At 37.2% G+C, this 24123-nt stretch overlaps 1 long non-coding RNA gene across 1 annotated transcript in view; it reads right to left on the bottom strand.

The window, feature by feature from the left end:
* Positions 1 to 3229: 3229 nt before the first annotated feature.
* The window catches only part of LOC141450943 (uncharacterized), a 53586-nt gene continuing 32692 nt past the window's right edge, over positions 3230 to 24123 (bottom strand). Inside the window, exons 4-5 of the long non-coding RNA XR_012456451.1 lie at positions 9145 to 9250; positions 3230 to 3785 (exon numbers count right to left, since the gene is read on the bottom strand). This is a non-coding gene — a long non-coding RNA (uncharacterized lncRNA). The remainder of the gene's footprint in view (positions 3786 to 9144; positions 9251 to 24123) is intronic.

Below are 24123 nucleotides of genomic sequence, written 5' to 3'. Positions count from 1 at the left end.
GGTGCCACTTCCAGTAACATGCTTTGCTCTCACGATAAGAGTAGATCACGAGGCCATCTTCTCTTCAATCTCCTTAGAGGATTACCTGGTAATGTGGAAGAAGATAGGTGTTCTATGAGAGGGTTAGGATGAGCTGCTTGAAGAGGAATGAAATTTGAGAAAACGAGTTTTAGCAAGATCTGTAATGAAAGATATATAGAACGGAGCGTTAAGAAGTTTTGCGAAGTATTTTTGACTGTAATGTCTGGAGGCGTAGTGAGCTGGAACGCTTAGTCGATCCCCATACTTCGATGCCGTATGACCAAATAGGTTGCAGTAATAGTAGATATAAGAGTCTTTTGCTATGTAGGTTAAGTTTCGAACGTTTGTCAACTAGTCTGGCGAGAAGTTTGTAGCGCTGGTTAGTTTCTTGTTTTTTCAGCCTAGTATGGGGATTCCATATCAACCGTTTGTCTAGGTGCAGTCCAAGGTAGTGTACTTTGTCCACAGTTGGTATAGGAGTTTGGTTCAAGATGATGGGAGGTAGGATTTTCCGTCTGAGAGTAAATACTAAATAAATAATTAACTAATATTATTGCTACATAAAGCTTTGTTGCTAAAAATATTCTCTATACCAGTAACTAATCAAAAAGTAAACAGTAGTGCGCAAATATGGCAAATCTTTTTAGGAAATCGAATAATGTTTTGGCAAAAAAATTATGCTGACCAACTACATATTTTTCTGACGTGGGAAACTCGATGGCTTCTTGTCAATGGTTGTTGATTTGGAGAGAAAAACTTAGTGAAAGCTTGCGGTTTCTTTATATTTATATCTGTTACTAGTAACTTATTCAGCACTTTATCTTTTTTTTCTAGTCGAGAGAATCTCTCTTGCCTTTTTATATTTCTTTTTTAAAAATTTAGTTGCCTTGTTATAGGTTCTATTCTGCAATTTTAGATTTTTTTTCCCCCTTTACATGAAAAAAATGAGTGCAATTATCGTAGCAAATAATCATAACCCTTGAGTTTAACCCATTTCCACTCGGGATCACCTTCTTCGTAGTATAATTATGAACTAAATGGATATGCACAGAAATAATTTATTTAACAATCTAATTTCTAAATTTTTTAACCAATTAGTACTTTATAGATAATGTTAGCCTAGAAATTATCAGAGAGTGCGTGACCTGTTTGCTAAAAAAAAACAAGCACCTGCTTAGTTTCACAACTTATGATCTTCGACTGATAATAATACTTGTTTAATTCTACTTTCCTATTAATCGACTTAAAATACATTTTGTTTATCAATTTTTTTAGTTTTAATTAAGAAAGTTAATGACAATAATAACCAAACCACCTCAAATATTAATTTAATTTAATAAATTTATGAATTCCATTTAGCGCTGCAAAGAGATAAACTTCCGAAAATGTTTATCGATTCAAAAATTGGCTAATAAATTTCAATATAAGTACATAAAACTCCTCTTTTATGTTTTATAAAGTTTACAAAAAAAGAAATTTGAATATGCTAATAAAGTCGAAAAAGATTATCTTGAAAGCTTACTGGAATAAGAATGTAGTAAAATTTTAATTGTAAATGTAAATAATCGTAATTTTGAAAGAATTGGAAATAGAGTAATTCTATCTCGCTAAAATGTATTTTAATGCCAGAAAAATTTGGTATTTTATAATTTTTTTTTAAGTGGGTGAGGACATTTTCTCGGCGACATGCCATTGGACGGGCTCCATCAATGTGCTGCAAACCTTTTGTTAGTACTGGGAGCCGTTGGTTAAGAGGTCCAGCGATGCCCTCCCTAGTTATTCGGAAAAAACAATGTATCCCCAAATTAAAACGACTAAGGATTAGTGTTGTTCAGTTGAGGTCCGAGCTGAAGGCTCAATCGAGTCGAGCTTCGGCTCAAGCTTTTACGGCTTCACCCTTCAGAGCTCGAGTCTTATAGCCCTCGAAGCTGGAGCCGTGAAGCTCAAGTTGGAGGCTCATAAACCTGGAGTTGAAGGCTCACAATGTGCAAGCCTTTTTCTTAGGGAATGACGAGTAATCAATTTCAATGAGCAACGAACATTTTAGAAATTATTAAGTATATTCTTTTATACAAAAATACACTCAACAGTGGGAGCTCCCAGTACTAACAAAAGGTTTGCAGCACATTGATGGAGCCCGTCCAATGGCATGTCGCCGAGAAAATGTCCTCACCCACTTAAAACCGGACACTCAGATTTGGTCTCATAATTTTGTTAAATATGCTAATCTTTTTAGTTTATGGTTAGAATTGGTTCCACCCCAAACCATAACTGATCTCCTTTCGAAAGGTCGTGACTCGCGAAGAGTACATTGAGCAAATCGCTCCCCTGATCGTCTCCACATTCTTTCTCGATCGTCTGGGTGATATAGACCAAAGCGAGACTCATCTGTGAATAAAACTGTTCCCCATTGCACTACAGTCCAATGAAAATGCTGGTTGGCCTTTCTCTACGATACCTTTCCAGGAGTTGGGGCATGTCGCCGGGCGCTTTGCTTCAAGTCTACGCTCCCTCAGTCTCCGCCGTACTGTGTCCGAGCTAACACGCGTATTTCGCGCCACTTGAAGCCTGTCCCGAACCTCAGGAGCAATTAAATGGCGGTCCCTTAATACTGAAAGCGTGATAAATCCATCGTCAACTTCAGTTGTGGCCCTTGGTCGGCCACTGCCAGCCCTCCGTTCATAACTGCCAGTCTCCCGGAAACGCCGGAGTGCATCATTAATGGTGGACTTTGCTACTCCAAGGGTTTCTGCGATAGATCGGATGCTCCAGCCTTCTCTTGCCAAGGCATCAGCTCGGGCTAAGTCTACATTCGAAAGAACCATTATTCTGGACCAAAATAAAAAAAACCCGTCTATTAATGATAGAAAAGGCGTGGTTAATAAATTAAAGATCTTTAAAGGTGCGAAAACCTGCTTACAGTTTAGAAGAGTTCCGTCAGGTAAAGCAGCCTCAAGACAAATAAACCACATCTGAGTCTTATCTCATGCCCTACTAATCCTGAAGGGATTAGTTCAATGGACTTAGACCCTTCCTTCCTGTAATAACCAGATTACCCACAAAAACAAACACATTACTGATAATCAGCTTTTAATATAAAAAATATTAAGTGTCCGGTTTTTTAGCTGTTGAGTGTATGTTTCAAAAATTCATTAGCTGCTATAAGTTCATTTTATTTTAATAAATGAATTTATTAATAGTACAAATAAAATGCTTCATATAAAAAACAAAAAAAAAAAAAGCTCGAGCCTTTTGAGCCGAGACTTGGAGGCTCACCGAGCTCTCTGTGAGGCTTCAGCTCGAGCACTGACTCGAACCACCTACTGAACCATGAGAGCTCGAGCGCTTAAGGCTCGAACCTTATAGCCTTATGGCTCAGCTGTTGAACAACACTACTAAGGATTCTAGAAAGGTTATATTTGCTTAGATCTATAAGTAAATCTATTCAAGCTTCCCAGAGAAGCCCCAGTAGTTGGTAGTCAGGAATAAATTCACTCCCTGGTTTATAAAGCATTCTCCGTTTAAAATCCTCTCTGGATATTCCAAAGATGGGACTTCAATTTAAAAAATTTAGTGTGGTTCTAGGTTCATACACAAATAATTCGTTCACAGTAGTGTCACATTATTCATAAGTTCTTCGTTGGCTGCCGAACGGATGCACGGACCACGAACAGGATGGCAGCTTTAACTTGGGTCTTTCCAGATGCTCCTGAAGACAGAATTCTTTCATTTCCTTTGTGGCTCGCGTTAAGCACTCATATTATCTGAATCAGAATTTGTAAGAATTTTTACTTTAATTATTGACTTGATAAATTTGTATGTGTTTATCAATATTGTTTCTACATAATAATGGCGAAAGTTAAAATGCTCTGAACATTCAGTTGAGTGAATGTATCAATAGTGTTTACGAATAATGTTCTCTCTGCGTCCTATATATTGCTATTCTCTTGCCGCACATCTTTCGTGAGTGTACGTATGTGTGTAAGAACGAATAGGATGCTGCACCATCTCTCCTTAGTAGGGGAGAGTTTTGGTTTGTACTGACGTTAGATATCTGTCTTGTGTTTCTAATCCCGTTAGGTGTGATCTACTGCGGGTGTCTGGGGCTGGCCAGCTGTAATTATTGACGTTGTACACGGGTGACCGTTGGGGTCACTCCTTGGAAAGCTGGGAGGCAATCACTGACCGCCCGTCTCACTCTATCTCTCTTAACAGATACACTCTTGCTCAAAACCTATACATTCTATCATTATCTACGCACACATACAGACGAGCAGCGCGCGCGCACCGCCCGCGCGTACAAAACTCTGCAATATATACACCAAGTGGCTGATCAATACCACCAACGGCTTTTTATTCACATATTATCCAAACCGGAGTCACTAGTTTTCTTTCAGGTCAATCCGCAACACTGCTAACTCCATCTTCTTACAACGATTATTCGAAATAGTGGAATATGTAAGCAAAAAAGAATCCTCTTTTAAAATATTCAAATTTAGAATAATAGGAATTTTAAGAAGAACATTAAGTTAGATTACAGCAAGCGGCAAATTAAGATAGTGTTCTATAGTTACACACAATGTCGAACACTAGACAGTGAGCTATAAGATATTTCTAGAAAGAGAAAATCTAAGGGTACAGTAAGGGAATCGAAGTCTAGTTATCGATGTTTGAGAGTGAGGTAGCAGTATTGTATCAGTTATAATTAGGGAACGGATTCGTATGTATTTACATATTTTTTTCTAGGCAATTTACAGACGTTTTTCAACTAGAAGTATTCATACTGACACTTTTTAAGCCGTTTGAGTCTACTTTTATTTCACATATTTCCACATATTTGGATGTTATCGCATATTTATACATATTTGATTAAAATAAATAAATATTTCTACATATTTAATCAAAATATGTACATATTTTTTCATATTTTTCATTTTGGGCATATTTTCATAATTGGGAGGTGGTTGACAGGAACTGTGAACCACAGACTGTAGGGCTGTGAATCACAGTGGGTACAATGGTTATTGTAATTTACACAGAATGCTGCTAAACAGTGCCGGGCACTTGTTAGTTTTTTGAAGTTGTCTGTTCTTTCAGCTCGTTTGTTGAAGTGTCCAATTCATTTCGTTCGGTCACTTAGTGTATTCTTTTCTGACAATTGCGTATTTCTTGCACAAGCCATTACCCAACTTGAGTCCCAAAATGTTCGACTGACAGAAAACGTGTCTAACGTTAAAAAAGACATCGAAAAGGTGGAAGGAATACCTGGGAATAAGGGAGATCTGATCAGATCAAAACTGTTAGAAGTACTGAGCAAGAACAAAGGGTGGGAGACCATCTGCCAGATTTCTGATATTATCAGTGGAACAGAAGTCACCTCAGAACATCGTGTCCCCTTTACAACCAACGAGATAACTTCTTTCAGCAAGGCACCTATAACATCTGTAGATGTTGAACGATCTTTTAGTCGTTACAAGTCCATCTTACGCCCAGATCGTCGTCACTTTACGTTCCAACATTTGAAATTTCATGTGGTTGCAAGCTATTTCGAAGAGTGAAGTTTTCAAAATTGAAAATGTAACACATCTTTTTATAAATAGTAAAAATGTTCTTTGTTGTATAAATCATTATAACTTGTAAAAACAAATTATTTTGTTCCTAATAAATTATTATAAATTGTAAAAATGTTCTTTTCTTGTATAAATAATTATAACTTGCCCCCCCCAAAAAAAAATCCATTTTCATAAAAAAAAATGTCCATTTTACTTAAATATTCCAGAAAATATTTTAAGAAAATCACATATTTTCCACATAATTGACGAAAATAAATGCATATTTTAATTAAATATTTGGCATTTTTAAATACATAAAAATCCGTTCCTTAGTTATAATGTATTGTGTTGATACTGAATTTAATAAAAACTGTTTTTTATAATAAGAAAAGTGTATATTGACAGGTACGTATCCCAATCTGGATTTGAACCAAAGATCTCAGCGTGGTAATCCAGAATACTAACCATTGAACTAATTCCCTCCATTTTAATGGCGATATTTGCAGTTTTGCTCTGTCTATATGTACAGAGAGTTGCAGGATGTTATGCAGAACATTTAGTAACGTTCAAACCAAATCTTCCATCGAATCTACCGTGATTTCTAGCGCCTCGCGGTTTGCCCAAGAAGTATGCCCAGTTGCTTAGTCCCTTCTCTCTAATTTATTATATAAATATCTCCTTAACAAAAACGTACAGTTTAAAAAGTTAAGTTAAAATCCTTATAAAACTGTCCTACTAAACAGTATGTTGGAATGATTGCGTTCGGAAAACTTTGAACAGTTGTGCTACATTCTCCTTAACTGCACTTTCATCTATTTACTATTACTTATATCAATTATTTAGAAGCAATAATACATTATCTATCACTTCTTTAGGGTACTTGAACCTATCCGGGATCTCTAACCGCTGCTTTCTACGCGAATACACTTTCAACACGAACAAAACACAGCCTTACAATAGATTTGATGGTAATTGTGCGTTTGGCCAAATCCACAAGCAATTTTAAGCCGACTTAATTATGTACATACACGCTTGGATATTTGGTTAATAACAAATCCATGAATAAACACTGCTAAAGGTGCCAGAAGAACGTTTAGTTATCTGGGGTTTTGCCACTGTTTTTTGCATAACAAATTGCAAGAAAGTAGTCGGTGGAATTTTGCTTTATGTTACACTTTATTCCTAGTGGTTTTTCAAAGACTGAATTTCAAATATTGAAAATTTAATGTATTACAAAGTAATTTTTTTTAAAAAAGAAGATAAATAGTTTAACAAATGGTTTTCTAAATGTACAGGTGGAGTACCCAAACAGTCAGAATAGAAGATACACCAACCATAGATGTAACAATATCAAAAATATTGTAATTGTTAATCAGTATAAGCCCAGAATATGACCTAGTTCCTAGGCCGAAAGCTTGGCCAAAAATATGAAAAATATGAAATTGGCATTATTCATTTATACCAGGCTGTGCGCACAGGCTTCGAGCTTTATTATTCATAACTTTATTATTTTTGTTTTAATATTAAATTCTAATATAAACTTTTGCGAAAATAACTAGAGAAACTGGCATTAGTTAACTAAAAACCCAGCTGAATTACACACTGCTAACTCCTGGAATGGTCGAACAGAATGGAACTGTAGGTAAGGAAAACAATAGCACGTTTTGGCGTTTACCGGAGGACATTGGCGGTGATAAGATCGTGGCCGGGGGAATTTTTCCTAAGAAGATTCAGGATAGCATCAGAAGCAGAGAAAGCTTTGGGAGGAATTTCGAGAGGTTACAGTCTAATAAGTTCATCTTCAATTTTTCTCGTATTTTCGGAGTCAGATATGTCAGGATGAGGTGTAAGTGTTTGGAGAATAGATCAGCTTTGTCGCGGTCAGTCTTGGTCGAAGAACCATCCTCGCGTCTAATTGGAGCTGAATTTGACTTAAACTTATGTAAGCGTCGTGTGGTGTCCCATAGTGAGTTGTCTGTAGTGTTTAACGCTGCAGTGAATTTTTCGTGCTGCTCATTTTTGGAACTTACTCAACTCCATTTTAACAGGACGTGCTAGCCGATTAAATTTTCGTTTGTAAGAAGGTAGTCGTGTGTTTTGCCATAACGATCGTATACGTCTTTTAACCGTTATTCAATCCCTTCAATTCAAAAGATCAGATTCTAATAGGGCTGTCCTTAACTAACCCTTTGGATCTATTGTGGCCCCCCACTCTAGAGCTTGCCCTCCAGAACCGTCCGTTTAATCAGACTCTTAATGCTGGAGAGCGACTCTTGGGTAAAACTCTCAGGCCTTGGTTATTCCTCCCCGAGAAGTAACATCCTTAGCCAGGACAAGCCCCTCACACTGACACAACACGTGCAGTGCCGTTTCCTCCTCTTCCTGACAGAACCTACAAAAAGGCTATCATCTGCTATTTTTTGAGCCTGCAGTGGCTGCAGTTAATAGGCCTTACAAATATCCTTATAGCCCCACGACCTTGACGAATTCTGCAGTCAGCCTTGGCGAATAGCCTGTTATCGTTTCCCTTATGTCCTGAATGACGAGGAATCCACACTAGAAAGACCTTATTTTGGTCACTAACCCTAATAAATGCTCCTTCTACTTTAACTACTCTGCCTCTCCAAACACCGTTTAGATTTAAGTAGTGTATGAGAAAATTCAAAATAGTTGAACGGTTTTTTTCATTTTATTTACCACAATTAGTGTCACATTAATAAATTGAATCCAATTATTCAACAGATAATTTATTTAGTTAAATCAGCTAGTTAACTAATGGAAATGTTAGATTGTAAAAACTTTTTGGGTAGATAAAGAGGAATTGATGAAGAAGTTATAAGAAATGTAAAGCCATATACCTAATGTTGGTCCGAAGCATATAATGGAATATGTAGGTTCTTGAGTCTTGAAATGGGAGCATAGAATTGGTGGACATATAATGTCTAGAAGTGAGGGCAGTTTGTATGTTTAGCTGTGTTGGTGAAGTGTGTGTGTTAGTGTGTGATGATGATGCATCAAGTAGTAAGCAGTGTGTAAGTAAGAGAGAGAGAATAGCGAAGGGATGATTGTACTGGGAGGTCCCTGGTTAGCAACTCCACCTGACTGATGAGTCCAGCGTTGTATCTCTTAAACATTCATCCTTACATTCCCGGCCAACAGAGCTGGTGCTCCTTGCTCTGCACATAGACCAACACAGTCCCATATATGTTACACTTTACCACTTGCACCATCACTATAACCAGAGAAATACCGTTCTACTGTGTGGTGGGCTCAGGAACCCTAGCACTTCCCCCAATTCTCCTACTAACATCCACTATCTGACCACTAACATCGAATCAACCATTCTCAATCGACTCTAATATTTACTTCATGATGTGATTAGCCTTCTTACCAACTTCTCTTTGCCTTCCCTGCCAAACCATACACCCCCATATTGCACACATATTTACTAGGATTTTATTTCCACTAGATTGTAGGCTAAAGCTTAGAATGTGACTGCTACATTTTATTACTAACTTAGACAATTTTCTACGTATGCTATAGGAAAAGTTTTAATTTTATAGGAGCTTACTTTCATGTTCGTTATATGTGTACTGAAGCAATGGAATAGACAGCTTCTTCAAGCAAGATGAGCAGTTCTCATTGATTTCCTCTCCAAAGATTTGCAGCTTGGTCATCTAAAATAGTTATAAGAGCGTTTATATTCTATAGAAGTATTAGCGTACATAACCTTCTGAAGCAGTCATCACTACCAAAACAAACATTTAATTATTTACAACAATGTTAATCAAATTTTATACTAAACAGCAATAACCTTAAATCGTTGGATCTTTTAGCATTATAATTTTTTTGTGTCGGTCGAGGAGCTGGCCCGACGCAACAACCTGCAACCAAGACCAGGAGCTTTGATTTCGGGGTTCTCCTTCCCTAGAGGAGACGCCTTCACCACGTCAGTGAGCCCATGCAGGAAGAAAGATGGAAGATTAGGAAGGGATAGAAGATAAGGGAGACTCTGAGAACCACGGACAGTGGATCTCGAGGATACTCCTTTAGTCGCCTCTTACGACAAGCAGAGTTTACTGCGGGTGTATTCTTAACCCCCACCCACAGAGGCAATAACCTTTTCATACTTTAGAATCTTGAATCTAAAACTTGAACTCCTTGATCAATCATATCAGTAATGCCAAATTTGTTTACAATTGCATACTAAACTAGACCATCAAAGTAGTTTCAAAATTCATGATTACTGAAACTGAAATACTGTCAAATCTTACAAGTATTGTTCATCGTTTTTTGGGTGACTGATTCTTTAATGCAAAAGGAAGAAAGAATAATGCCAATTTCAGTAATTTTTATTTTTGCCGAGCTTTCGATCTGGGGACAATCAGTTTATTAAATTTTTAATAAAGAAATGTTTGGAATTATTTTTGAGATCTATTCAGCCATTTTTCTCTTAGTTTTATGAATTTTTTTTTTTTTTTTTTTAATCATTTATTTAGTTACAATCAACGCATTTTGCGTTATAAGCAACAATGATAACTATAAATAACAGAATAAAAGAGTGGAGAAGTTACCCAGCGGTAACACTCCAAAAAACAATTTACTTTCTACTGACTCTCTTCATCAGAGAGGAGATCGCGAGGCCACTGTCTTTTAAGACGTCTGGAAGTGTTGTCTGGAAATGTTCTTGAAGATAGATGTTGTACCAGTGGATTGTGATGTGTTTGAATGTTAAGATGGAATTTTCTGTATCGTGTTTTTGCAACTTGTGTGACGAAAGGAATGTTCAAGTCTGTGTGAATGGTTTGATTGGTGACGTAGAAAGGAGCGTTTACTATAGAGCGAAGAATTTTAGATTGCAAGGACTGGATCCTTTGCAGATTTGAGCGTTTGGTTGAACCCCACAGTTCGATGCCGTAAGCCCAGACTGGCTTTAGTATACTTACATATATTAGTCTTTTGTTGTCCAGAGTGAGTTTTGATCTGTTGTCGAGTAGTCTTTTCAGTTGTCGGAAGCGTCTGTTAAGTTCTGTTCTCTTAAGTCGAGTATGAGGGTTCCATGTGAGTCTTCTGTCAAGGTAAAGCCCAAGGTAGCGGACTACGTTGACAGCAGGTAAAGGAATAAGATTGTAAAAGACAGGAGGAAGAGTGATGCGTCGAAGAGTGAAGGTGATATTTTGAGATTTAGTTTCGTTCAGTTTGACAGCCCATTTTTTGAACCAATTTTCTAAGGAGGTGAGGTGAGTCTGAAGGTTTCTATGAGCTATTATTGGGTCTTTGTCAGTAGATAAGATGGCAGTATCGTCAGCATAGGTGAGAAGAGTAGTTTGAGGATGAGTAGGTATGTCTGAGGAGTAGATTGTGTACAGAATGGGGCCTAGTATGCTGCCTTGCGGAACTCCAGCGTCAGCATGGCTGAATGGAGAAAGAATAGTTCCTACCTTCACTCTAAAATGTCTGTCAGTCAAGTAAGATTTCAAAATGAGGAAATAGGTGGCTGGAAGGATGGTCTTGAGCTTCCAGAGAAGTCCAGTGTGCCACACCCGATCGAAAGCCTGCTTCACATCAAGGAACACCCCAGAACAACACTCCTTCTTCTCAAGGGAGGTGGAGATTACATCTACAACTCGATGGCACTGCTGTATGGTGGAGTGCTGTCGCCTGAATCCAAATTGGTGATCCGGGAGAATGTCATTAGATTCAATTATTGGAAGAATACGTTTTAGCAGGAGTTTTTCAAGAATTTTTCCTAGCCCTGACAGTAAGCTAATGGGACGATGTGACGTCGGGAGTTGTGAAGGTTTATTTGGCTTAGGTATCGGAAGTATAATGGAAAATTTCCATAGTAGCGGAAAGTAGGTGGTGCGGAGAGTGGCGTTGTAGATTGAGGTGAGTAAAACTAGAGCTTTTTTTAGGAAGTTTTCGAAGGATGGTTGGAGTAACGAGATCAAAACCGGGTGCTTTTTTTAAAGGAAGGTATCTAATAATATGTTTAACCTCTGAAGGGGTGAATGGCTTTGGAGGAAGCGAGAGAGGAAGAGGAGTATCAAGATCTTTTAAGAGCGATTCTTGGAACTGAGGATTGACTAATTCAGAGTGAGGAGTAAAGACAGAAGTTAGATAAGATGCAAATAGGGAAGCTTTATCTTCGTCAGAGGAGGCCCACGAGCCGTCATCACGACGAAGTGGAGATGCTACTGACTTGTATGAAAGGATCCTTTTTGTGGCTGTCCATAGAGACTTGTCTTCAGTCGATAGAGATGAAGTGTATTCTTCAAAGCGTTCTTCTTTTAGTTGTCTAAGTTGGTTTCTAAGTAGGTGAGTCAGTCTGTTGAATTCTCGTTTGTCAGATGGATAGCGGGTGCGTTGCCATTTCGCTCTCGCACGCCTTTTATCCGTGATGAGTGTCCGAATGTATAATGGTATGTTAGTCATGTGAGTTCGTTGTGCTACAGAATGAGTCGAGGATTCCCAGACAGAAGTCTGTATAGAAGTGGTTAAATGTTCTACTGCATTGTCCAACTCTTCAGCCGTTTTAAGAGAAATCCGTAAGTTCAACTTGTCTTCCAGTTTTGATTGGAATTGCTCCCAATTTACTTGTCCACATATAAGAGAAGGTTTAGGTATGGTAGGAAATGGCCTTATGTCAAGTGTAAGAAGAACAGGACTGTGGTCTGAGGAGAGTTCAGTAAGTGTAGAGATGTCAAAGTGATGAGATATGTGAGAAATTACGAAGAAATCGAGAATATCAGGACGTTTAGATAAAGATGTCGGCCAATATGTAGGTTGATTAGGTGAGATGCTGCTGTAGTTTTTGGATAATAGGACATTAAGAAGTACTTGACCTCTTGGATTCGTAGTGCGACATCCCCACTGCTGGTGCTTTGCATTGTAATCTCCCCCGGAGAGGAACCGTGGACCGATGGTGCCAAAATAGGAAGCAAATTGCTCTCGGGATATTGATTTGTTTGGTGGGCAGTATACAGCTGCAATACTGAACTTGTATGGAAGAGCAGTTAAGGAAATTACAGAGGATTGGAGGTAGTCAGTTGCTGTTGAAGGAAGGCTATAGTGTGAAAGGCTGTTGCGAATTAGGATCGCCGCACCTCCGTGGGCTGTGTCGTCCGGATGGTCAGTCCTGTACGTTTTGTAGTCAGTGATGTAAAAGTGAGATCTACTAGTGAAGTGAGTTTCTGTGAGTAAAGCTATGTCAATACGTTTGTCGTGTAGTAGAGTGTCTAGTTCGTCTCTGTGGGAGTTCAAGCCATTGGCGTTCCAGAGAAGAATAGTTAATGAATGTTGAGAAAGGATATTTAAGGTTTGAGGCATGGTAGAAGTTGAGTTATAAGAGTGTTTAGTAAGCTAACTAGAGGAGTAAGAAGTGATTCAAATCTTTGGAAAAATGAGTTTAGCACTGTTGTTATGTTGTCAGGCTGTGAGTTTGGAAGTTGAGAAGGAAGTGAATTTTGATGAGTATGAAGTGAATGTTGATGTGAAGGATGTGACCTCACGACCTCCGAGTAGGGTAGTCCTCGAGTAGTAGGTTGGTAAGAACGGCGCTGCTGAGGTAGCTGTTGTTGTAGGGGTGGCCCTTGCACTGTAGTCTGCTGGAGTGTAGGAAAATCCCTTTGTGTTGGTATTTTCGAGATCGGAGCAGGTGCCCTTGAGGGAGTCCTTTGGCCACGAGCAATCTGCCTTTCTCGCTGGATTCGTTGGAGTTCTTTGTGTACCTCACAACCACGAAAGCTAGCGGAGTGCGGCCCAAAGCAGAGAGCGCATGTTGGAGCAGTATCTGGTGGCTTGTTGCATTGATCCCAGAGGTGAGGTCCTGCACACTTAACGCATCTGGGCGCCACATGGCAGTAAGCCCGCGTGTGCCCGTACTGCTGGCACCTTTTGCATTGTACTATCTCCTTCGTTTTGTGCGGTTCTTCTACTTTAACCACGGTGTTGAGCAGCCTGGTGACATTAAATATATTTTTGTTGTTGGAGTCTGGCTCCAAGTCAACAAAGAATAAAGGTAATGGATTTTTATTTAAGGGGTGACGAACGTTGGTGATGTTCCTAACCTTAAATCCTATGTATTGTAGTTCTTGTTGAATTTCCTGTGGGGGAACAGAATGGTGAATATGTCGCAGGACTACTCTGAATGCTTTGTCTTTCTTTAATTGGTAGGTGTGATATTCTACGTTATTTTGGTTCAGATAGTGAACAACTGCCCTGTAGGCTTCAGATGTATTTGTCGATACCAAAATGTTTTCAAGCCTCGATTTGCAAGAGTAATTGTCAGAACCTATTAGGTTTCTGAGGTCGTTGTTCAGACCAATATAATTATTGATTTTATAGATATATAAGGGCGGTGGCTTGTGGTCACTCATAGATGAGTCACCAACCTCAGGCAAAACACTGAACTTATTATGGGTAGCGAAATCGGAGACAAATTCTACTTCCTGTGGTTGGGGCTGGCCTTGTTGTTGATGTTGTAGGGGGCTTTGTTGTTGCTGAACCTGTTGGTGCTGATGCTGTAACTGAAGATGTTGTTCTTGTTGTGGTGGTAATAATTGTTGCTGCGAAGTTGAAGCCTGAGAGGGGTGTGAGCTTCGCAGACGAGTTTGAGCCGTTGAAGCTACTAGAGAGCTCTTCTTACCCTGCTTTTTTGATTTACCTTTCCCAGGAGATAAATTCGCCATTTGTGACGATCTTTTAGTTTTATTAAGAGAGGAAGCGGTGGATTCGTCTCCTGAGGTAGAAAACCCTGTCATATCAGTATCACTTAGACCCATAGTCTAAGCTCTACTGTAATCACTTTCTTTCCCTCTTCTGCAAGAGCAGGTGTTTAACAAAAAAAAAAAAAAAAATTTTTTTTTTTTAAATTCAAAATAACTTACCTAACCTAAGAAAAAAGTAAATTAATTAAAGCTAAACTATTTACAAAATTGTCAAATTTTCATCTCACTTCAATGTCAAACAAAAGATCCAATAACAGTAAATAAAACAAAAACAATTTAACATTAATTAGTCACTTAAAACACTTCAAAATAATTAATAGTTTAAAGAGCAAAAATTAAACACACTGACGCGAACAATAGCGAACCAGCTGATTAGTTTTATGAATTTAAGAATAATCAATCAACCAATTCGATTAAACTTTGTTATTAATCAAATTAAATTTTACGCCATTGTATTTGATTTGAAAAGGTTTCATTTAAATGAACAAAATGTTTAATTTGGTTGAAAAAAGATTATTGATTAAAAAATACTATTTTTTTTGTCAGTACTCAAGTATTTATTTTGTTATTCACTCAATTAGTTATTATTCATATAACTTGAAGCAAGTGCTTTATTTTCTGTTATCTCGAGCGTTATTGTTAATCTTTACTTAACTCGCTAAAAGATTTCTTGTGTACGTAAGTTGAAAAGAAATGTTGTAAAGCTTTCACGTCATTAAAGAATTTCGACTTTGTATTTAAGGTTTTGTCTACATTTATTGCATCTGTTGTTAACAGCAATCACATGATATTTCAGCATTATTATTGTGAGTCTTTCAAAAATAAATACCAAAGGAAGATTCTTTGATGGCGGTCATAATTCCCACGTGTTACACAGCCCTAAAGGTCTTAGCAATGTAGGTCCTATCTCTTTGTCCCTAAAGCACTCCGTACTCACTCAGTTCGCCGTGTCCATCGCATTATTTATTTATCACGCAATGTTGTATAAGGCTTCATCTATTTATTAGCCGCAAGGCATTGGATAGGGTGGTAGCAGTTTGTGCGTTTGGTTGGAGGTTGAAATACATTTCCGGGTATAGGGTCACAAAGTAGTCTAGTTTTCCCTTGGGATTATGTTGCCACTTCTTTTCTTTTTTCTGGCAGAACAGATCTTGTACAACACTGGACATCAGTATTCCTGGCCAGTGATACTGTTTGCCTCTCTCAGTTTAGGAAACTATCGCCACCTGTCTAGACTTACAAAAACATTTTTATCCCATATTTTTCCATCCAGTTTTATAACTTTTGGTTCAACAGTGAAAATACTGAATAAGATACAAACTTCAGATAATAAGGCAGAGAAAATTAAATCTATTCCTCAATGAGAGCGAGTAATTGAAATAAACCAAATCAGGTTCATCTTGTTGGTTGCGGAAGTGGTTTTTCCTCACAATAACCAGCTTTTACTTCTTACTAGGTGGCAAAATCTGATCTCTGGTGCCCTCTGAGGAGCTGCTGCTAGAAGGATGCCAACAAAGTCAGTATGAGTTCTTGTCTCATAACTGGAATTGAAGTAATCTCCATTTTGCTGTGAGGTGGTCAACGGGACTAATTCTCAGAACATCTGGAGAAGATGAAGCATACAGTGCAACGGAGCGAGATATTCCTGACTTCTACACCTTAACCTTCCATACAGTATCTCTAGCCCGAAGAATGGATATTACATGGGTGTCCGTGGTGAAAAAAGAGTTGCCGTTATACCGTGGTAAGTATCGAGGTACTTGAAAGCCCTTTGTTGGAGCCATCCAGTTTACCCCAGTTATGAAGGATATTTGAACTTCTACGAAAATGTTGGGTATGCTCACTTGTAGGGGAGGAGCGTTTAGGGTTCTTAGAGAGTGGTCATCTCAATCTGCTGGATTTCCAACCTCTGGTTTGTTTTAAAATATTCATTTCTGTGGGAAAAGCAAATTCGTTAAATAAACAATTGGTTTGAGTCGATAAAACTGTTACGCCATTAACATGACTCTCTCAAGGAACTGAACATTTAATTAAGGTAAAACATTTTGTAAAACTATCTTCGTAATTTTTGCTAGAAGATTCGTACTAAAAATATTCATTCCTTTTATTTAAAAAAGATAGGAATTAAAAAGAAAAAAAATGCTCATCTCAGGCAGATTGCTAAACATGGCCTTTTAATATATATGTAATTTACCCGTCGGTATCTAAACGGTGAACGGACATCAGTTGATGTGCGGGAAAAAGATAGAATGAACTCAACTCCGGAGTTATTGAAGGAGAAGGAGAAGGAGAAGATGAAAGAACCTTGGTTGGTCATTAATACAGTTACAGAATGTCTAATAGGCGTAGATCTATGTTTTAGAGCTTTTGGTATGCTTTAAGTTTGTGATCAAGTAAGTGTGGGTACGATATTAGGAGGCAGCGTCTTTACTAGCGAGTGTATGTCTGTGTGAATGTAATAGTAAGTAATACCTGGTTTTACTTGGTTTAGTAGTAGAGTTAATGATGTAGACGATTAGTGTAAAGGAATAGAGGAGTGTACCAGGGTTAATTGTTCGGTCGTGGCCTGTTTCTCTACTGTGAACAACCAAGTCCATCTACCAGCTTGGAGAGCTTCTAACTTCTTCTAAGTTTTTTTTTTATCCTCAGTGTTCTGGACACAAATTGCAGTGTCAATACAATGATGGAAACTTTAAGGCCACAATGTGAGATCACGCATACATTATATTACATTTAAATGGAATAAGAAACCTAAATATTATAAGATAAGGAGACTGAGAAATAGCGACCCCGACCAACCTTCCTCTTGTAAAAGAAATAAGAAAAAAAAAATAAAACAACAGCGTAAAGAATGGATAAGTTGGGGGAGAGATGTTAAATTATATAGCACTGATACAAGTCTCGTGATGTTAGCTACTGATCACGGCCATTTTTACTTTACCAATCTTCTGGTAATGTTACAAGTGTATAGTTTTTAGCTGTAGAAACTTTTGAAGTACACAAACACCATCACCGTCTTCATCTTAAGAGGTTACTTTAAACTCCAATACTGACAAACTACTATCTAATTTTACTTGCAATTAACTTTTATCTTAAAAGCAAAAAAATAGAAGAAACAACTTGGTTTACAGGTGTACTAGTTTTGGTAAACTTATTCTCTTTACCACCTAATTATCTGTCTGGTACATGAATCTGTTTTAGGCCAAAAATGAGTTGAATTTTAATTAGATATTAAGGCAAAAGCAACATTTATTTCTTCAATTGGTTTAAGCCCAATTTCAAATACTTTTTAACAACTTTTAACTTAGATATCAGCAATCTTGGTTTTAAGACCATCCGAATGCAAGTGGATGTTCTGATTGATAACCACTCTTCAAAAAACCTGCCTTCGTTTTTGTTTTGCAAAATGAGGTGTCAGTTTTCTCTTATCCACTTATTTTTCCTTCCCCACTTGTTCTTGAGCTGATCCATTCTTATCTACGTTTATATTTCCTTCATTCATAACTTATGATGGCTTAAAACCCTTATTTCATAAGATTACATAGCGAATCAAATAAAAGCCAGAATCGTTGTACATATTAGATCTCAGTGTGAAGGCATTCTACCAATTTGTGACTCTGAGCCATTTAAACAAATTCACGGGGAAGGAAACAATCTGCCCCTTACTTTCTACTAAAATACGATTCTACAAAGTGGATCCTCTTTTAGATCATTACAGGGCCTCAGACAGTTTTCTAGGTCTTCTTTATACTACTTGGAATGACTCTGCCAAGTAGATTCCTCTAATAAAAAGTGTAACACTTATAAAAGACGTTTCAGCATCTTCAGATGAAGATTTTCTCGAACTTTATTTGATTATAAACATTTGGAAGTTTTATTGTTGCTACATTTTATCTAAAAAATAAGGTTTTTTTTTTGTTTTTTTTTTTACTTTATTTGTTAAGTTACACCAGCGCCAGGTACACTATTAGTAACAATTGCAATAACTGACACCACTACAAACTCACTAATTGAGGGGAGAAATAACACGCCCTAAGTCGTCTCCGAGGATTAGCTACTCTCTTCAGAAGAGAGAAAATCACGAGGCCACTGGCGTTTTAATCGCCTAGAAGGATGATCTGGAAGGTGATGAGATGATAAATGGCGGACAAGAGGATTGGAATGAGAGTGCAAGTTCTGTTGAAAACTTTTATAGCGAGTTCGTGGTATCTGACCTACAAACTGAATTTCCAGGTCTGTGTGGATAGTTAGATTTGGAACGTAAAATGGAGCGTTAATGATGGAATTTTAGACTGAAGCGATTGAATTCGTTAAAGATTGGAACATTTCGTTGAACCCCACAGTTCAATACCGTACATCCAGACGAGTTTTAGTACAGAATTGTAAATCAGTCATTTGTTATTGAGTGAAAGGTCTAGTAGTCTTTTAAGTAGTCGATAACGCCTGTTAACTTCAGTTCGTTTAAGTCGTGTGTGAGGGTTCCAAATCAGTCAAAAAATAAGTTAAACGTTAAATTCCCTCGTAGAAACCGTTTCTACCTCTCCCAACATAAATCAAATATAAATTATATTTCTTTATTACAGTCGAGAACATGATAAAATGACAAATCTACCGGTGTTAATTTAAATATTATCACAAAATCAAATTTCTCTCCAATCCCAACTCCAAGAGCTCCTATTTGATATTTGAATTTCACAGCAATAGGGCTGTTAGAGAAGCATTTCAATCTTCAAACTTACATGTTGTAGAGAACAATTAGAAAGATGATGTTATAAGGTTGAGGAATCAAGACTTTAATGTAAGCATTTTGATTCTTTCATCAAACTGTCTTTTCGGTACAGTTCTCTATCCCTTATTGTTAAAGAAATCGAGGATCTTCCAAATAACATTAAATTAAGTAAATCTTGTATATTCCCAAGAATAACTATGGTCATGTTAAGGTTCAAATCAAAGATGGCGTCCGGCAAAGACAATACATTCAGATTTATACCAGATGTTTTGTTTTAGCCCGCCTAATAGTTTTTTTTTTTTAAATTGAATTTTAAACAATTCTAACATTTAAAAATAAACTTGAGTTATTCAGTGTATGTAAATAACTTCAGAAGAATTGGTTTTAAAACGAAAAAAAATTAGAAACAATTCATGTAGGCCTTTGTAAAGGAAAACAGAAGTAGAAGAACAATTAGCAGGTGGCCACGAAGGACTATAAAGATCTACAAGAAATAGAATAATATAAAACGCGATTACTAATGTTAATTGTAGCTTTAGTTGTTCAATTAGAAATTATAATCAATAATACGTTATTACGGGCAATCTGAGCAGTAGCCGGAGAGACATAGCGATTGGGGCAGGAGGTCTAAAGAACTTTTAAACGTTGCGTTTTGCAGCTTCATCGTCGGTCTGTTTTGTTTTGTTTTTTTTACGCCTCTCTTTGTAGCATTCAGAGGCAATCATTATAATAGGAAACGGAGGGACAACAAAATAGTTTTTTGACGACTCTAGGTTTTTAGCATTAGATCAGAGCAGGTGTACCATGAAGTAGAGTCTTTTTTTCCTTTTATTATTATTATTTTTTTTTTTTTTGGGAGACGTTGTATGATGTCTTTGCTGCCCCTGGGCGTGACCCGTGCCAGAACGGTCGTCTTCTGTCATTGCAAAATTATCCCACACACTAACCACTCGTACAATGCACACACAAACTCTCACTAACCACAACCAAATATCATATAAGTGGCCAATTTTCATGGATGGCTGCCCAGAAATCCATTATTTCTATTTCTATTTTTATTTTCATTTTTTTGTATGGCTAAAAAGGTTGACAAAAAGGTTGCCTGATATGAATAAATTACTTTGGAATTCACCTATACTTATGTGCTTTTTTTTTTTTGTATAGTTTCGTTTTATTTTGTGTACATATTTGCTAGCTTCTATTTCTAATGATCCGAGGAAAAATACTAAAATGCAGTAAAAATTAGATGTAATGTTGACCTTCCGTTTAGGCCGGATATTACAAATGATAGCCCCTTGCCATGTGGATAATACGATCACTACAATTACAAAGTCGGGAAGTTTTTGTTTGCTGTTCTACGTTTTTCTTGCAGGTGAAAAATTATCGGAAGTTTCAGTCTGAAATCATTCTTTTATGCCAAGTTTTCGATAAAAAAGGACTAGATCATCTTCAGGGTCAATACTATATGTCCAGATATGCTTGCATAGATAATATAAAAAAGTTTTACATTTCATCAAACTTTTTTTTTTTTTTTTTTTTTTTTTTTTTTTTTTTTTTTTTTTATTATTTATTTATTTATTTGCTACCTGTATAAAAAATAAATATACACCAGGCAAATTGTTAATAGTAGAAGTGCAGTATAGGATGCGAAAACTGCCCGGCATAGCCGACGCACACCGCAACCGTAAGGACGCAGGAAGAGAGAAATCAGCCAGTGCTGACACTCTCGGGAATTCTAGTAGTGAAAAGGTCTAGGTTAGGAGATCACGAGGCCAACGTCGTTTCAGACGTCGTGGGGGATTATCAGGATGGGATGATGAGGAAAGAGATTGAGCTGTTGGATTGGGATGACAGGATAGGTTTTTGTGGAAATTGAGGAATCGTGAATGAATTGTTTCAGTGACAAAAGGAATATTTAGGTCTTTGTGAAGGATGATGTTAGTTACATAATAGGGAGCATTTACAATTCGGCGGAGGACTTTTGATTGGAAGGATTGGATGCGGGAGATATTGGAAGGTTTAGTTGAGCCCCACAGCTCTGATCCGTAAGTCCAGATGGGTTTAAGTAACGTCTTGTAGAGAGTTAGTTTATTAGGTGTGGTTAGTTTAGATTTAGGTCCCATCATGCGTCTTAGTTGTCCGTACCTTTGGTTTAGTTGTAGTCGTTTCAGTCTCGTGTGTGGATTCCACGTGAGTCTACTGTCCAAGTAGAAACCCAGGTAGCGTACTACATTCGAGGTAGGGATGGGATTGTTGAGGATGAAAACACTGGGGCACGTTTGACGCCTGAGCGTGAAAGTTACTCATCAAACTTAATAAAACATTGTCGAACACTGGTTGGTGCTAGCACCATAATATTCTTGTGGAAATAATTATAATTAAGTGATTACAGGCTGTGGTAGTCGTTAGTATTTTGGTTAACGATTAGAACAAATGGATTATAAAACTAAATAATCTGGATATTTCACTGAACTTTATTAATCAATAACAAAACTCTCAATTCTGAAATAATCAATTTAGTTCGAGATCGTTGTTCACCAGCTCGCATCAGTGAATTCTTTTATGGAATTAAACCTTTTTTTTTTTTTAAATTGTCTCAAATTTTGTAATTTTTTGTTTTTAAATCTTTTATTGAAATTTGCAACTGCAACGATTGTTGCAACAAGCAAATGTAATATAATATAATGTCGTGAATGAAGATAGAAGAAGGCACCCAGTGGCGACACTCCATTAACGTGAATAGATGCACTATACTGCTCTTATGAGGAGAGTAGATCGCGGGGACCATCTTCTCTTCAGTCTCCTCGGAGGATTACCTGGTAATGTGGAAGAAGATAAGTGTTCAATTAAAGGGTTAGGATGAGCTGCTGTAAAGGAATGAAATGTTAAGAAACGAGTTTTAGTAAGGTCGTTAATGAAAGGGATTTTGAGGTCATTAAGAAAGGTGAGGTTAGAAATATAGAATGTAGCGTTAAGTAGTTTTCGTAGTATTTTTGACTGTAAAGTCTCAATGCGCGGAGTGTTGGAACGTTTAGTCGATCCCCATACTCTGATGCCGTATGACCAAATAGGTCGAAGTAACAATAGGTATAGGAGTCTGTAGGTTAAGTTTAGATCGTTTGTCAAGTAGTCTGGCGAGAGGTTTGTAGCATTGATTAGTTTCTTGTCTTTTCAGTCTAGTATGAGGATTCCATGTCAACCGTTTGTCTAGGTGCAGTCCAAGGTAGCGTACTTTGGCCACAGTTGGTATGGATGTCCTAAAAATGGGATGTTGTACTTCGCTAGAAACGTCTTGACAGACAATACAATGTGAGCCGGTGCGTTGTCTTGATGGAGAACCCGTGACTTGTTCTCCCACAAATCGGGTCGTTTTTTCCTTACTCTTTCACGGAGTTAAGCAAGCACATCACGATAGTAATGTTGATTAATTGTAATCGATATTTTCATCCGTTTTGGACGTGGAAGGGCGACCCGGGCGGTCATCATCTCCGACGTCTTTTCGGCCATCTTGAAAACGCTTGAACCATTCAAAAACTTGCGCAAGTGATAAAAATTCATCGCCATAAACTTGTTTTAATAAAAGATAAGTTTCAGTAGCGGTTTTACCAAGTTTTGATGTGAAATTTCACAATTTGTTGCTCTACTACATGTGTAGTATCATGTTTTCGGCAAAACGAAACTAACACCTCTTACAAAAACGACGGTTCCGGTCAGACAGATTTCTCTACAAACACGAGAGAGGCGCTGCAATCGAAAGAGAAGGCTTTACGCTGCACAGCTGTCGGTCGTTAGGATTTGGGCGCATGCATAGTTCTTCTGTAGCAGCATCAGTCTCGTTATTTAATAGCCATACCTCGTAGGAGTTTGGTTCAAGATGATGGGAGGAAGGATTTTTGGTCTTAGAGTAAATACTTATATATTTTGATTTCGTAACGTTAGTTTTGATTCGCCATTGGTTAAGCCAGTCCTGTAAGTGGTTTGAATTTGTAAATTTGAAAATCAGTAATCAGTAATTTGTAAATTCAGTCGATCTTTCAGTATTTTATTAAAAATCCTTATTGTAGTAACATTCGGAAGAATTTTTTTCTTTTTTTATGATGATTTTTATACTATTGCATTACACCGGAAGTCTTTGATCATTTGTATACTGCTTTAGTTGTGCTATTTTTTTTTAAACTTCTGGGAGGTTTTGAGCCAGATGTATAACTACCCACCACTATTGAATGCTGTAAACATTAAGTTGTTAGGAAATATTAGAGGAAGAACCTAGAAGATGATTATGCTTTTATCCCTTCCTGGCATGCAATAGCAATAAAAACTAGACCCAGCCCTTATTGAAGGGTAACTTCAATCGTAGATACCCCCGATATTTCTATAATTAACCCCTTCATCTCCCTTTCTAGACTAAAGCTTATAGTTGAATGAATAACTTGAAGTTTTAGGAATAAGATTTTTTTTTTTTGCTTTGTTTTTGAACTAAAACTCTCGTCTATTATTATATAATAGAATTAGACATAATATGTAAGTTCTTTAAATCTGTGTTTTAAATAATTTCTAAAGAGGGGTAAAAAGTAAAACATTATTTTGACTATTAGAGCAAAAGATGCGACCTTTCTATCAATTTTTGTTTTGTTTTTTTTTAACTTCGGCTCCACCCACACCTGTTTTTTATCTACTTACGTTCCAACTTCGTTTGTTACTCGGTTACCCACGGTTTTACTTAAAACATTCCACTTACTTGCCGCTCAATTTTCATTAAAATTGCTATAATTTCAGTATGTCTAATATGCCAGTAACGTCTCACTGTTGTATAAGAATATTATCATTTTAGTAATTTTTTTCTTATCTGGAATCTAAAATATCAAAGAAATTCGTTACAAGGAACATTACTTTTACAATTTCCATTATACGTAGTAGGTTGTAAAGTTACTTCGATAATGTATTGCATCAAGTTTTATTTTCTTATTAAACGAGATCAAAAAACATGAGAAATTTTCATTTTCATTTATATATTCGGGGAAGTTATCGTCTAATTCAATGCAAACTGAAGCTTGAATGTATTTCATTCAGTCCTATTACCTTCGGAATTTTT

The sequence above is a fragment of the Rhodnius prolixus genome, unplaced genomic scaffold (assembly GCF_049639745.1).
Source record: "Rhodnius prolixus isolate KJV_2025 unplaced genomic scaffold, Rpr scaffold_8, whole genome shotgun sequence".
Lineage (NCBI taxonomy): Eukaryota > Metazoa > Arthropoda > Insecta > Hemiptera > Reduviidae > Rhodnius > Rhodnius prolixus.
The sequence above is the reverse complement of the archived record's forward strand: the minus strand, read 5'-3'. Positions and strand labels throughout refer to the sequence as shown.